General features: G+C 39.3%; 2 long non-coding RNA genes across 3 annotated transcripts in view; both read right to left on the reverse strand.

The window, feature by feature from the left end:
* LOC143516703 (uncharacterized) overlaps positions 1-13,125 on the reverse strand; it is a 57,376-nt gene that overhangs the window by 18,882 nt on the left and 25,369 nt on the right. The gene's annotated exons all lie outside the window — the stretch shown is intronic.
* The window catches only part of LOC143516701 (uncharacterized), a 13,076-nt gene continuing 2,347 nt past the window's right edge, over positions 2,397-13,125 (reverse strand). Inside the window, exons 2-3 of one of the 2 annotated variants that reach the window (XR_013131761.1) lie at positions 4,569-4,619; positions 2,397-4,471 (exon numbers count right to left, since the gene is read on the reverse strand). This is a non-coding gene — a long non-coding RNA (uncharacterized LOC143516701). Of the gene's footprint in view, positions 4,472-4,568; positions 5,708-13,125 lie in introns of those variants that run through there. The other variant, XR_013131760.1, reaches the window with a different exon arrangement.

Raw genomic sequence — 13,125 nt, forward strand, 5'->3', positions numbered from 1 at the left:
TTAAATGAGGACAAAACAGAAGTTCTCCTTGTGGGCCCTAAGGCCACAAGACAGAAAATTCCTAATTTAATGCTTAATCTTGCAGACTGTCCCATTACACCTGGCACAGTAGCCAAAAACCTAGGCGTCATACTCGACTCCGACCTATCATTTGATAAATATATAGATAATACTACTAGGATAGCTTTTCTACATCTCCGCAACATTGCCAAATTAAGAAATGCATTATCACAGGATGATGCAGAAAAATTGGTGCACGCCTTTGTTAGCTCTAGACTAGACTACTGCAATTCACTACTGTCAGGATGTTCAAATAAGAATCTAAATAAACTTCAAGTAGTTCAAAATGCCGCAGCTAGAGTTCTGACCAGAACTAGAAAATTTCAGCATATTAGACCAGTCCTATCAGCCCTGCATTGGCTCCCAGTTAAATTTCGTATTGATTTTAAAATTCTATTATTAGCATACAAAGCACTACACGGGCTTGCTCCTGAATACCTCCAGGAACTTATTTCCTACTATGAACCCCCACGTCAACTAAGATCACAGGGTGCTGGTCTGTTATTAGTTCCACAAATTAACAAGGTAACAGCAGGGGGAAGAGCCTTTTCTTATAAGGCCCCCCAGCTTTGGAATAATCTTCCTAAATGTGTCCGGGACTCTGACACAGTCACAATCTTTAAATCTAGGTTGAAAACCCACTTATTTAGTCTAGCGTTTGATAATTAATATCCCCCTTAGATAAAGGTACAGATCCAGGGGTTCATAGACGAAGGGTTTTATGGTAGACTGGGGTGCTGGTGCTGTCATCCTGTCACTGCTCGTGGTCACTCAAGTTTGTTGACAGTGCAGTGGACGGATGCCATTGTCTCAGAATGCCCCCAAGCCTATGTTACCTTCTGGTTCTGCCTTTTTTTTAGCTAGGCTGTAATAATTTAACTTAGTGCCGGAGTTGCTGCCACACTCCAGAAATGTTTATAATTTTACCCCGTATATGTCCTCATACAGAGCTAATTTTCCCTGTTTCATTTCTCCACATGGCTGCCCGCCTGCTTGAGGAATAATGAGATGAGGAGAGACAAGCGATCCATCCTGGCCGGCCACCTCCTGCCTAACCGGATGCCTACACCATGATGGACATTATTACATCTTTTTCGGTCTAAATGGACATTATTGCATCTTTTACATTCTGTCTACATTCTGTCTATATTGTTGTTGTTGTCATGGTGACCGGTGTCGGCCAGAGGAGGATGGGTTCCCCCCCTGAGTCTTGGTTCCTCTCAAGGTTTCTTCCTCATGCAAAAAAACTAGGGAGTTTTTCCTTGCCACTGTCGCCTTTGGCTTGCTCACTGGGGGCTAGGACTCGGCACTTGTAAAGCTGCTTTGTGACAACAACTGTTGTAAAAAGCGCTATATAAATAAAATTTGATTGATTGATTGATTGAGTTTTTACAATTTCAATATTTAACTTTTTGCCCTGCAGCACATTGATTCCTTAATACATATGAATACTTTTACCCTGGCTTTCAAATCTTTTGAAAATTCTTTAAAAACATCTTCAAAAAATCTTTTAATTATACAGTGGTATAAAACATTTAAAAAATGCCATCTAGCATGCAACATAAAAAAATGTATGACAGCATACCAGAACGTAATGCCAATCCAACAACTAACTTGAAATACTAACCTGGAAATAAACAAAACAGAAAAACACTTCGACAGTGGCTCCCTAACTGTATATCAGTATAACTCAAGGCTCCAGTTTAAGAACACTAAGTATGACTTCTCGAGAACCCTTACAAAAGAAGACTCCAAATATCAAGTACAAGCTCACGAGGCCCTTCCAAGAACCTACAGAACATTACATTTACTATATACAATACAATCACAACAACTATAAAAGTCTGCTATCAGTATAACTCAAGGCTCCAGTTTAAGAACCACTAAGTATGACTTCTCGAGAGCCCTTAAAAAAGAAAACTCCAAATGTCAAGTACAAGCTCATAAGGCCCTTCCAAGCACCTACAGAACATTACATTTACTAGATACAGTGGGGAAAATAAGTATTTAGTCAGTCACTAATTGTGCAAGTTCTCCCACTTAAAAAGATGAGAGAGGCCTGTAATTGACATCATAGGTAGACCTCAGCTATGAGAGACAAAATGTGAAAAAAAAATTGAGAAAATCTTGTTTGACTTTTAAAGAATTTATTTGCAAATAATGGTGGAAAATAAGTATTTGATCACCTACAAACAAGCAAGATTTCTGGCTGTCACAGACCTGTAACTTCTTTTTTAAGAGGCTCCTCTTTCCCCCACTCATTACCTGTAATAATGGCACCTGTTTGAAGTCGTTAACAGTATAAAAGACACCTGCCCACAACCTCAAACAGTCACACTCCAAACTCCACTATGGTGAAGACAAAAGAGCTGTCGGAGGACACCAGAAACCGAATTGTAGACCTGCACCAGGCTGGGAAGACTGAATCTGCAATAGGCAAGCAGCTTGGTGTGAAGAAATCTACTGTGGGAGCAATAATCAGAAAATGGAAGACCTACAAGACCACTATTAATCTCCCTCGATCTGGGGCTCCACGCAAGATCTCAGCCCGTGGGGTCAAAATGATCACAAGAACGATAAGGAAAAATCCCAGAACCACAAGGGGGGATCTAGTGAATGACCTGCAGAAAGCTGGGACCAACGTTACAAAGGCTACCATCAGCAACACACTACGACGCCAGGGACTCAGATCTTGCAGTGCTAGACGTGTCCCCCTGCTTAAGCCAGTTCATATCCAGGCACGTCTGAAGTTTGCTAGAGAGCGTTTGGATGTTCCAGAAGAGTATTGGGAGAATGTCATATGGTCAGATGAAACCAAAGTAGAACTATTTGGTAAAAACACAACTCGTCATGTTTGGAGGACAGTGAATGCTGAGTTGCATCCAAAGAACACCATACCAACTGTCAAGCATGGGGGTGGCAACATCATGCTTTGGGGCTGTTTCTCTGCAAAGGGACGACTGGTCCGTGTACATGAAAGAATGAATGGGGCCATGTATTGTGAGATTTTGGGTGCAAACCTCCTTCCATCAGCAAGGGCAATGAAGATGAAACGTGGCTGGGTCTTTCAGCACGACAATGATCCCAAGCACACTGCCAGGGCAACAAAGGAGTGGCTTCATAAGAAGCATTTCAAAGTCCTGGAGTGGCCTAGCCAGTCTCCCGATCTCAACCCCATCGAAAACCTTTAGAGCAGGGGTGCTCACAGTTTTCAGCTTGCGAGCTACTTATAAGATGACCAAGTCAGAAAGATCTACCGGGGTGGCGGCGAACGTAATTTGTTGAGTGGATTGCAGATTGGCTACCGTGAATGTCAATCAAAATACAACCGTCAGAGCAGATGTGCGATTCATCTACTACTATTTTATGTGACGCGATCTACGCACATTCCTTCGCGATCGACCGACACTTCCTTCGCGATCGATCGCGATCGACGTAATGAGCACCCCTGGTTTAGAGGGAGTTAAAAGTCCGTGTTGCCCGCCGACAGCCCCAAAACATCACTGCTCTAGAGGAGATCTGCATGGAGGAATGGGCCAACATACCAGCAACAGTGTGTGCCAACCTTGTGAAGACTTACAGAAAACGTTTGACCTCTGTCATTGCCAACAGAGGATATACAACAAAGTATTGAGATGAACTTTTGTTATTGACCAAATACTTATTTTCCACCATTATTTGCAAATAAATTCTTTAAAAGTCAGACAAAATGATTTTCTCAATTTTTTTTTCACATTTTGTCGCTCATAGTTGAGGTCTACCTATGATGTCAATTACCAGCCTCTCTCATCTTTTTAAGTGGGAGAACTTGCACAATTGGTGACTGACTAAATACTTATTTTCCCCACTGTACAATATAAATCACAACTATAAAAGTCTGCTATCAGTATAACTCAAGGCTCCAGTTTAAGAACCACCAAGTATGACTTCTTGAGAGCCCTTACAAAAGAAAAGACTCCAAATGTCAAGTACAAGCTTATAAGGCCCTTCCAAGAACCTACAGAACATTACAAGCTCATATGGTCCTCTTTAAAGCAAACTACAAACTCAGAACGCCCTATTTAAAAATGGGGGTGTAAAAACTCATAAGGTCCTATAAATGAAAAGAACCTACAATGCATAGTGATGTACATACTCATAAAGCCTTATTAAAGGCACCTACAGCAGATAGTGAGTTATTTAAGTGGAGCACCCTTGTAATATAATCCCTTGTTACGTACAAAATCTCTAATATTTTGAACTGTCCGTGTCTCCAGAATTGGGTGTTCTGCCTTTCTGCAAGCATCACATTCTATTAAAGAAGCTAACTTCCCATTCCTGGTGTGCCGCCCAAAATGTGTCATGACGGCTTTGACATCCGTGGTGGTCCAAGGCTTCTTTGTGTAGGCCCTTTTCCTTTTTCTGACGAGCTCTATTATAAATAATTAATACAGTTTAATAGGATTTTTAAACAGTCATTAAGAAATAAACATGCACAAATAAAATAGAGTGAACATCAAAAATCCTACCATTATTGCCAGCAACAGAAGTCTCAGTAGTGTCTGCGCCAACATTTTCACCTAAACAGTACATTTCAGAAATCGTTTTTGCAATAGTTTGATAACGTGCACAATTCTAAACATATGTAGAGCTATAATCCATCCTTGTACTAGAGCCCTCAAAACATTAATTCCTTAATACATATGAATACTTGAACATAACAAAAGAACTGACTGTTTTGATGGCACAGCATTACAAGTATAGGACATATTTTATTGTATTATAATTTAGCAATAAACATTGGAAAACTTTAAAGTTTCTTTTAGGAATATTATCTTATGGAGCAGGACTGAAGGGAACGTTGTAGTGTAGCCTGGTGAAGGCCTCTGGCTTTGGGAAGGTTTCTGGCTTGGAGAACCTGACAGATACCTTTAGATTGAGGACCCCAGTGGAGCCCTTTGACTTAAGAATCACAGCAAAGGCCTCACACTGAAAATGGCAGATGAAGCTGGCAGTTTGGGAAGGCAGCTGTGGTATGTTGGAGGTATCTAGCTTGTGTAGCTCAGTAGGGGCCTCTGACTTGAGAAGCTTGCACTGTGACGAACGTGACTTGTATGGCTGGAGGCTTGTGGATCAGTGATGATAAAGACACTACAGCAGAGGTCTCAGACCTAGGGATTGGAAGCCCAATGGAAGATTGGTGAAACTTGGAGGGTCCTGTGGCTTGGGAGTAGTGGTGGAGGCTAGTTGCTTCTGAGCCTGTTTGACATGAGGTGAAGACCCTGGGCAGCGATAGATTAAGAGGTGACTTTTTCAGTCAGGGAGCGCCTGGCTTGAGGAGCCTAGAGGTGTCTTTTAGCTTTTGGTGTATCTGAGGCCTAGAGCTTCGGGAGTCAGGTAGGGGACTCTGGCTTGGGGAACCTAGTGGGGCACCTGGTTTGGGGATACAGTGTTGCTTAAGGAGCCCAACCATGGCCTGACAGTACCTGAAGTCCCAGAACAGCCACAGGCTGATTAATGTTAGAATTAATCAAAGTGGTGATGTCCTCCATTTTGAAGGGAAACAGAAGCAACAACAATGTCAACTGCAGGTAAGGAGACTTCAGGCCTGGTCTTCTGACTAGTAAACCCTTGTTCCAAGCTCTAGGAAGTCCGGTGAAAGCTTGGAAAGTTCAATGGAGGGCTCTAGTTTCTGGATGCCTCAGTAGAGGCCTGTGACGCAACGTAAAAACAGGGAAACAGGAACACTACATGTTCTCTACTAAATGCAAGACAGAGGCCAGTTCCTCAGCCAGAGGAACATGCACATACTGCTGATGTGATGGACCAGAGATGGGACAAGACAGATTCAGAAACAGGAGGTTGAAGACCCACTGAGCAGGAAGCAGGGAAGCTGGCTGAGTCAAAGATCTGTTGATTAAGTTGCTAGGACTGGAATAAGCCCCAGATCAGCCAGACAAATCACATAGGCATTTAACAGCAGAGCATAGAATGTCATCTCAGAACACACTACAGAACTCTCTGCTGGACTCCAGCAGAACCAGGGTGCAGATGATGTCCAAGAAGAATAAGAGTGTCTTCAGTAGACAAAGAAGCATTGGGACATAACTATTGATCTCTATTATTTAATTTTTGTCTTTTTGTTCTAACAGCCCTTCTGTTTCAGGACTCAAGTATTTAGTGTATTGGTATTTGTTCATGATTCTGTATTTAGTTATGGTTTAAAAGGACATGATTTCTGTTTCAGGCCTCAATTATTTAGTGTATTGGTATTTGTTCATGATTCTGTATGTGTACATTTAGTTATGATTTACAGTTTTTGACGACTGCTAACATGCGTTTCCAAATCCTTGTGATACATTGTCAAAACTCTAAACACAGCAACACATTGACCTCACACAAATAGCCAAATAGTAAATATCGTGTTCAAAAGCGCATTTTCTTAACTAAATAACAACTCTGCATTTCACAATGCAAACAACTTTGTTAAAACACCTGAACCTGGTTCAGTATCCAATCATTCTTTCAAACACTAGCACATATTCTCTTTTCGAGATGAACATAGTCAATCACTGCACAACCACTGTAAAAAAACTAACATTTGATGGCAATACAGAAACAGTATTACATGTAATGTTTTACCCTCTCCCAGCAAACAACAGACATTTTACAGTAACTTCTGTTGTTTTCTTAGTCAGTTCATTTTTACTGTAATCCGCTTCATTTGGACTTTTTTTTCAAATGTGTGCATTTTTGGCAACATACTGTCTACACAATGAGTGATATTTACTGTTAGGTACTATATGGAATGTAGATTAGACAAAAAAGGAGTCAGTAACAGTTTTGCAGTAAAGGGTATATTTTACTGTATTAGGGACATTACTGTAAATTGTGGCCTAACCCAAAAAATAATTATCGTAATTGTAAACATAATTAGCCATGGTCCCATATGTGTAAAAATACACATATACAAAAAAAGCCACACAAGGGGGAAAAACAGAATATAAAACTGAACAGTCTTGTTAGGTCTAATCTAAATGGCCTTCAGCAGTTGGCCACATGTTTTCATCCACATCACATCTGATGTTGGCCCTTGCCATGGACCTGGGAAAGAAAAGCTTGGTATGTCTTATTCACCCCTGGCAGTCTTCAGCTGAAATGTCTCTGCAGTCGGGATCTATTGCATCCAGGAGGGACATTTGGTCATGGGGCCGATGATCATACGCCTTCCACCTCCAGACTAAAAAAAGTTCCTTAGTGGGGTTGAGGCATGGGTTAAAGCAAGAAATCTTCATTTGACTGAAAATTTGTCCTGGCAAAAGACAATGCCAGCAATTACTCACAATGTGGTGTAGTTGGGACAAGGCCTTGTATATTTATCTAAACAGCCTGTGTAAGGAGAGAAGAAAGAATCTATGAAGCAGCAAAATGCAACACCTGAGCAATAAATGTACATAAATGTCTCTATATATGTCTAGATATAAGTTATCTGGGGGTCCTCTTCCATAAAATTATTTAAAGATCAAGTCAAATTTAGTGAATCCTGGTGAGTTTTAAAAGGTATGAAGCTCTCGTTTGCCGTAAGATTACCTGATTTAAGTAGGTATGTTACAAAAAAATTAAATATCCAAAAATGGCAAATTAAATCACACCACTGGATAGAGCTTTTAAATACAAGCAGAACAACACCATCCATGTTAAATTGGTTTAGAAATAAAAAAGTTAACATTTTAAATGGAAGAAATGCGCCTATTTTCTCAGACTGTATTAAAGCTAAATGAAGAAATGTATGTCATCGGTGGAGAGATTCTTCAGTATAAATAACCATAACTTCTAGATTTCACTACAAATTCAAATAAAAATTTAAATGTAGTCACTTTATAGTATGGACATGACATTATAATATTCAAAATGAATGAACAAATGAATACTTAATGATTAGTTCATTGCGTTGAAGCGCGGCGCGTGCGAAGTTACAAAATTCGAGAGGTGCACGACCTCGCGAATCGCCAGCGCGCGAGGCTCTCGCGCACGGGTGGAGCTACCGCGATTGCGTCATTTTCGGCGCGCGATTATATACATATATATGATTCTCTCACTGGCGCTCATCAGCGCTGGATGGATGACGGCGGTGAAGTCATATTTGCGGAGTTCATACACATTTACAAGGTGAAATTCAAGCACTTGTACGTCACTTTCAAGGTCCATTTCAATATTTCCCAGCACGTTAATCTTAATAAAGTTAAATAGTTATACATGTACTCGAAATTATTCTAAATAATTCGCTTTTTTATCACATTATTTAATGGTGGTATTTCAAAATGCCCAATCTTAACGTCTTCACGTTCTCTCATGTTTCGTCCTGGAATTACAAGAGGCTCGTATTTGTTAACGTGATAAAAGAGAATTGTTCAATGCGCAATGACCCGCAAGTCAATCAAATGACACCGCCGTCATCCATCCAGCGCTGATGAGCGCCAGTGACAGGATCATATTTCGGCCACAAAACAGAACACGCGCGTGTGTGGTTTATTATGATTTGACGGAATTTTCCCCCCAAAAAATCAAATGACGGAAATCCGTCGTAGTGACGGAGAACTTTAACCCATGGGTTGAGGAAAGGCGAGTAGGGTGGGAGGAAAAGGGACATCACTCTTGGATGGTCTATAAACCAGTTTGTGATGACATGAGAATGCTACATTGTCCCATCACAAATGTCCTGGTGTTTCCTCCCACCTGTTCCATTTCTGCTTCTGGAACCAGTTGTTGGTAGAGTTCATTCAAAAATCAAAGAAGGAGGTCACTGTTATAGGGACCAATCTGGCATTTGTGAAGGACCAAACCAGCACTTGAGATTGCAGGACAAATCATTATATTTGCTCCTCTCTGACCCAGTACATTACTGTACTTCATTTTATTTCATTGATCTATATGTGCAAAAAATGTGTACAACAGTAATAACTTTTCAGCTGCCTTTGTTTTTGCAGAACTTGGCATTTTATACAATATTTAAGGCTTTGAACCTTAGGTTTTCATTTTTGGCATGCTGTGTACAAGCAATTGTAAATAAGACAAAAACGATCCAGAATTTTGTTATTGGATAACCTTGTGTGTATAGAAAATTTAAGCATTATAAAAACATGTAAAATGACTGCATTTTGTGCCATAACAACATGAATTGAACTAATAGTATAGCCACTGAAAACTGCTGTTGTGTTCACTGTGTTTGGAGTTTTGAAAATGTGACTACAGATTGGACAAACGCAGCTTAGCAGTCGTCAAAAACTGTAAAGAGACATGATTTCTATTTCAGGACTCAAGTATTTTGTGTATTGCTATTTGTTCCTGATTCTCTATAATATGTGTACATTTAGTCATGGTTTAAAGGGACATGATTTCTATATCGGGTCATGTATTTAGTGTCTTGCTGTTTGATTATGTCTGCCATCTTTGTACATTTATGTACACATACAGAATCATGAACAAATACCAATACACTAAATAATTGAGGCCTGAAACAGAAATCATGTCCCTTTAAACCATAACTAAATGTACACATATACACAATTAAGGACAAATACCAAGACAATAAATAGTTGTCACGATATAGCTACTATCATCCCCTGTGAACCATATATAAATTTACAAAGATGTCAGTCATAACCAACAGCAAGACACTAAATACTTGAGTCCTGAAATAGAAATCATGTCCCTTTAAACCATAACTAAATGTACACATACAGAATCATGAACAAATACCAATACACTAAATAATTGAGGCCTGAAACAGAAATCATGTCCTTTTAAACCATAACTAAATACAGAATCATGAACAAATACCAATACATTAAATAATTGAGGCCTGAAACAGAAATCATGTCCCTTTAAACCATAACTAAATGTACACATACAGAATCATGAACAAATACCAATACACTAAATCAGGGGTGGCCAACCCGCGGCTCGCAAGCCGCATGCGGCTCTTTGCCTGGTTTCATGCGGCTCCCCAGCCGGTCCGCGGGCTCACCTGCACAAACGGGGCGACACACTGCTACATTTTCGTGGTGCGCGGTTAGTTTACAAGCCTAGCGAGCCGCTAATACTTTTAAAACCGGCGTAGTGGAAAACACGCATTTGACTGTCTTCACAGCTAATAATTTGCACTCGCCAGAGTTAAGGACAAATACCAAGACACTAAATAGTTGTCACGATATAGCTACTATCATCCCCTGTGAACCATATATAAATGTACAAAGATGTCAGTCATAACCAACAGCAAGACACTAAATACATGACCCGATATAGAAATCATGTCCTTTTAAACCATAACTAAATGTACACATACAGAATTATGAACAAACACCAATACACTAAATAATTGAGGCCTGAAACAGAAATCATGTCCCTTTAAACCATAACTAAATGTACACATACAGAATCATGAACAATTACCAATACACTAAATAATTGAGGCCTGAAACAGAAATCATGTCCCTTTAAACCATGACTAAATGTACACATATTATAGAGAATCAGAAACAAATACCAATACACAAAATACTTGAGTCCTGAAACAGAAATCATGTCCCTTTAAACCATAACTAAATGTACACATATACACAATTAAGGACAAATACCAAGACACTAAATAGTTGTCACGATATAGCTACTATCATCCCCTGTGAACCATATATAAATGCACAATGATGTCAGTCATAACCAACAGCAAGACACTAAATACTTGAGTCCTGAAATAGAAATCATGTCCCTTTAAACCATAACTAAATGTACACATACAGAATCATGAACAAATACCAATACACTAAATAATTGAGGCCTGAAACAGAAATCATGTCCCTTTAAACCATAACTAAATACAGAATCATGAACAAATACCAATACATTAAATAATTGAGGCCTGAAACAGAAATCATGTCCCTTTAAACCATAACTAAATGTACACATACAGAATCATGAACAAATACCAATACACTAAATCAGGGGTGGCCAACCCGCGGCTCGCAAGCCGCATGCGGCTCTTTGCCTGGTTTCATGCGGCTCCCCAGCCGGTCCGCGGGCTCACCTGCACAAACGGGGCGACACACTGCTACATTTTCGTGGTGCGCGGTTAGTTTACAAGCCTAGCGAGCCGCTAATACTTTTAAAACCGGCGTAGTGGAAAACATGCATTTGACTGTCTTCACAGCTAATAATTTGCACTCGCCAGAGTTAAGGACAAATACCAAGACACTAAATAGTTGTCACGATATAGCTACTATCATCCCCTGTGAACCATATATAAATGTACAAAGATGTCAGTCATAACCAACAGCAAGACACTAAATACATGACCCGATATAGAAATCATGTCCTTTTAAACCATAACTAAATGTACACATACAGAATTATGAACAAACACCAATACACTAAATAATTGAGGCCTGAAACAGAAATCATGTCCCTTTAAACCATAACTAAATGTACACATACAGAATCATGAACAATTACCAATACACTAAATAATTGAGGCCTGAAACAGAAATCATGTCCCTTTAAACCATGACTAAATGTACACATATTATAGAGAATCAGAAACAAATACCAATACACAAAATACTTGAGTCCTGAAACAGAAATCATGTCCCTTTAAACCATAACTAAATGTACACATATACACAATTAAGGACAAATACCAAGACACTAAATAGTTGTTACGATATAGCTACTATCATCCCCTGTGAACCATATATAAATGCACAATGATGTCAGTCATAACCAACAGCAAGACACTAAATACTTGAGTCCTGAAATAGAAATCATGTCCCTTTAAACCATAACTAAATGTACACATACAGAATCATGAACAAATACCAATACACTAAATAATTGAGGCCTGAAACAGAAATCATGTCCCTTTAAACCATAACTAAATACAGAATCATGAACAAATACCAATACATTAAATAATTGAGGCCTGAAACAGAAATCATGTCCCTTTAAACCATAACTAAATGTACACATACAGAATCATGAACAAATACCAATACACTAAATCAGGGGTGGCCAACCCGCGGCTCGCAAGCCGCATGCGGCTCTTTGCCTGGTTTCATGCGGCTCCCCAGCCGGTCCGCGGGCTCACCTGCACAAACGGGGCGACACACTGCTACATTTTCGTGGTGCGCGGTTAGTTTACAAGCCTAGCGAGCCGCTAATACTTTTAAAACCGGCGTAGTGGAAAACACGCATTTGACTGTCTTCACAGCTAATAATTTGCACTCGCCAGAGTTAAGGACAAATACCAAGACACTAAATAGTTGTCACGATATAGCTACTATCATCCCCTGTGAACCATATATAAATGTACAAAGATGTCAGTCATAACCAACAGCAAGACACTAAATACATGACCCGATATAGAAATCATGTCCTTTTAAACCATAACTAAATGTACACATACAGAATTATGAACAAACACCAATACACTAAATAATTGAGGCCTGAAACAGAAATCATGTCCCTTTAAATAAATGTACACATACAGAATCATGAACAATTACCAATACACTAAATAATTGAGGCCTGAAACAGAAATCATGTCCCTTTAAACCATGACTAAATGTACACATATTATAGAGAATCAGAAACAAATACCAATACACAAAATACTTGAGTCCTGAAACAGAAATCATGTCCCTTTAAACCATAACTAAATGTACACATATACACAATTAAGGACAAATACCAAGACACTAAATAGTTGTCACGATATAGCTACTATCATCCCCTGTGAACCATATATAAATGCACAATGATGTCAGTCATAACCAACAGCAAGACACTAAATACTTGAGTCCTGAAATAGAAATCATGTCCCTTTAAACCATAACTAAATGTACACATACAGAATCATGAACAAATACCAATACACTAAATAATTGAGGCCTGAAACAGAAATCATGTCCCTTTAAACCATAACTAAATACAGAATCATGAACAAATACCAATACATTAAATAATTGAGGCCTGAAACAGAAATCATGTCCCTTTAAACCATAACTAAATGTACACATACAGAATCATGAACAA

Source organism: Brachyhypopomus gauderio, chromosome 6 (genome assembly GCF_052324685.1).
Source record: "Brachyhypopomus gauderio isolate BG-103 chromosome 6, BGAUD_0.2, whole genome shotgun sequence".
In the NCBI taxonomy this organism is placed as follows: domain Eukaryota; kingdom Metazoa; phylum Chordata; class Actinopteri; order Gymnotiformes; family Hypopomidae; genus Brachyhypopomus; species Brachyhypopomus gauderio.